Genomic DNA, 3,987 nt, shown 5'->3' with positions numbered 1-3,987 from the left:
GGTGTCTAAGTCCATAACTATTTCGGGCTTGTACTTGACCCGACCCGGCATGGTCCATTTGGGTTGCATGGCACCATGCAATTGGATAGACTAAATGAGAGAAATAACACTTGGAGATTATTAATATATTATAAGTTCTAATATATTAATAATATTATTATTTAATTAGTTGATCAAAGAATTAATTTGGAATTAATTAAGTGATCAAAGGATAACTAATTAAATATATGGGTTGGTTATGTAAATCATCCATATCTTGTATAGTGGGCTAAGAGGCTCCATGGATTATCAAGTTGGGTTCTACCCATAGGATGCTCCATGGATGCTCCATGGGAGTTACAAACCCATGGGTCATGGAAATGAAGAGTCATGACACATTAGGGTTTACATGGTGTAACCCTAGATGTGCCAACACTATATAAGAGTCCCATTCTCCACAAAATTGGCTACACACAAGTTGAACACTAAGAAACTAGAGGGCTTGGCCGATTTTGAGAAGTGTGTGTTATCTCAAGAGTCTTTCCAAGAGCATTTGGTGTTGTGTGAAGCATTTGAGGCATCACACTTGGGGTGCTAGGCTCACAAGGTTTCAAGGAACACAAGCAACAACAAGGTAAGTTATTCTATCTTTGATTCAAGTTAAAATTGTTCCCCATGTATGCTAGATAGGAATATAACCTTGGAATTCAACTTTGCATGATAATTAGACAAACATAGATCCAAGGTTATTAGGGTTGCATGTACACTTAGGAAGTGTTAGAATGCTCAAAACCCATCATAATGAACCATTCATGGTTTATGGCAAGCCATCTGGTTTTGTTTCGGGAGGATTTATTAATGTTGAAGTACTAACATTTCTACTTCCCCTGCAGATCAATCCTTAGATCAGTCAAAGCACGAAGTTGAAGGATCTGTTTCTGATAACAAAACTGAGTCTGAACCTGAAGTTTTAATTTCCAATAAAGATTTTTTTGCTTCTGATGTTAAAAAGGATAATGTTTTTTGTGATACTTCTGCATCTGTATCTGTTGAATTAAATTTTTTGAAGTGTTTGATGAGTTGTTTGATAATCCTACTGTCTGTGATGCTTCAAATGAAAACATACCAACTCCACAGGTTACATCATCTGATGTACCCTCACTTATCTCACAACCTGCTTCATGTTCATGTTCTCGTTGGAAAAGTAAGGGTATCAATAAATAAAACAAATCTGAGAAAAACTGTACAAATTTAAATTATAACAAACATATTTGTTTTAATTGTGGTATTGGTGGTCATATAGCTAGGAATTGTCCAAATAGAATCTTTGTACATTATATGTCACCAAGAAGAGAGAATGAATCTAGATGAAGGTCTTTAATTAGAAAGTCCTCAAGAACTCGTTCTCAGAATGATGATCGGAAGGATGATCGAAGCAGAAAAAGGGCAGTTCTTCAAAAGAAAAAAAGGGTTTTTCATAACAAAGTCACCAATTGTTTGCCAAAACCGAACAAGGCTCGGCCAAGAACGGTTTCGTCAAGGAGTAGTTATGGGTCTTCAGCCACTTCTGGTAGAAAACCCAGGTGCTCAATGCAAACGGATAGGAAACCTATTTCTAAATCACCAGTGATTGTTAAGAAACCCAACTATCAATGGATGCCCAAAATAACTTCCTATCAATCATCAGCATCCTCTGAAAAGGTTGTAAATAACAATAAATGTGGGAAAGTGAAGGGCCAACCCGGGAAAGTAATGACCTGGGTTCCCAAATCTAATTAAACCCGCTCAATTTGCAGGGACAGTTGCGGAGGAATGTCGTCAGACCTTGGTACGTCGACAGCGACTGCTCCCGACATATGACAGGAGATATCTCCCAACTGAGTGACATTCAATCTTTTAATAGGGGATACGTTTCCTTTGTGGGTGGAGAAGGTGGCAAGATCACTCAGAGGGGAACCGTTACAAATGGAGTGTTAAGTTTCGAGAATGGCAACTTTGCTCCCGATTTAAAGCGTAGTTTGTTCAGTGTGTCTCAAATATGCGACAAAGGTTATTCTACACATTTCACTAACAAGGAATGTATGATTCTCAAGTTAGGCATTGTCATCCCAGAAGAATGGATTCTTGTCAAATCTAAGAGGGATGGAAATGCTTACATTATTTATTTGAATAGAAACCTTCCCGAACAAGTTACTTGCCTCTTTTCAAAGGTCCCATAACAAAATACAATGTTGTGGCACCGACGACTCGGTCATGCTAACGTTAAAAATCTGAATCGACTTGCGAAGAATGAGATGGTCCGTGGTTTACCTGTTAGATGATAGAAAACCACACCTGCCAAAACAGGTTAACTCAATCAGTTAGGTGCTCCAATTGTTGCATATGGATTTATTTGGTCTAGTCAATGTCCTCAGCATCAACAAAAATTTGTACTGTCTGGTTGTGATTGATGACTTCTCTCGTTTTACGTGGGTTTTCTTCTTATCCAACAAGGCTAGGGTTGTGGATCTGATAAAGAAATTTGTAACATCCCGAAATTCAGGTAAAGCTATTTAACCCTTCTCCTTTCCCAAGTTGTCAAGTTAAGTCCCTTAAGTATGTGTTAGGCTGGTGAGTATGCTGGGCGTACTGAGAAGTATGATGCGCGTACTCGCGCGCTTATTTTGGACACAGACTCGCTTGGGTACGCTGGGCATACCTAGGTTACGCCGGGCGTAATGTGTCCAGATGTAAACCCTAATTTGGGGCTTGATCACTATATAAGGAATGTTATGGCTGCAACCTCAGCCTCCATTCCAGAGAGAAAAACCCTAATAAAGAGAGTCCCTTCGTTTTTAGCAAGTGTGTTGGTGTTCTAAGCTTCCAATGTCATTTCAAGGTGGTGGAAGGAAAGAAGACGTCATTTTGGAGGCTAGAAGCTTGTGGGAAAGAGTAGATCCGAGCATTTCAGAGGTTGGAGGTTCTTCCTAAGGTAAAAAGCTCAAACCTTGCCTTGTTATTTGAGTTATGTGCTTCTTAGACCAATTTCTAGGGTTTTTGGTCCCAAGATGGAGACTTTATGAGCAAATGGTCACCATTGGCCTAGATCTATCATATTTCTGGTCTATAAGTGTTGTATGTTCATAAAAATCCAAACTTGGACGTAAAGATAGAGCCATGCATTAGATCTAGACCTTTGGAGGGAAAAAGAAAGAGGTTTGAGGGTGTAGGGACCTTTACAGCCATGCAAAGGCTTAAAGGTTCCGACTTTATGGATTAAGAGGTTGTAAGAGAGTCGGATCTGGAAGTCGAAGGAGTGTCTTAATCGTTTAAGACCAAAATCTAAGAAATGGCTGAACTGGGACTTACGCAGGGAGTAACTCCCAGTACGCGCAGCGTAAGGGGTTGAAGCCCCGATTGTGGTTCGTTGGCGTATGCCCCGCGTATAGAGAAGGTACGCGCCGCATACTGCCTTCTGTTGACTTTCGTTGACTTTTAGGGTTTTGGTCAACCTTTGGACTTTTGGGTCAGGGAGGGATAAAATGGTCTTTTACCCTTCTGTGGAAGTTATAGAGTGGATTTGATCTAGCCTTTGAGAGCTATTATTTATTTATGAGTATTGTTATGTGTTTAGGCGAAGGCTAGACCCGTGTGACCGAGTACGAGGCTATCCGAGATACCGAGGTGAGTCTTCTCACTATACTGTACCTGGAAGGGTACCTATGTGTAACTGGAAGGTCTTGTATGATATGATATGTATGTGTTATATGTTATGTGATATGCATGTGCTATGTATGTTATGTATTGTATGGACCGGAAGGTCAAGATGATATGGACCGGAAGGTCAAGAGGTTACGGACCGGAAGGTCGATACGGGTAGGACCGGAAGGTCTACTGGAGTTCGGGACGGAAGTCCCCTGAGACACTCGGATCGAAGATCCCATAGAGTTTGGCCTGGAAAGGCGTATGTGTGGTATGTGGTATTTTGGGGAACTCACTAAGCATTTATGCTATTAGTGTTGTGTGATG

Source organism: Lactuca sativa, chromosome 8 (genome assembly GCF_002870075.4).
Source record: "Lactuca sativa cultivar Salinas chromosome 8, Lsat_Salinas_v11, whole genome shotgun sequence".
Taxonomy (NCBI): Eukaryota; Viridiplantae; Streptophyta; class Magnoliopsida; order Asterales; family Asteraceae; genus Lactuca; species Lactuca sativa.
The sequence above is the reverse complement of the archived record's forward strand: the minus strand, read 5'-3'. Positions refer to the sequence as shown.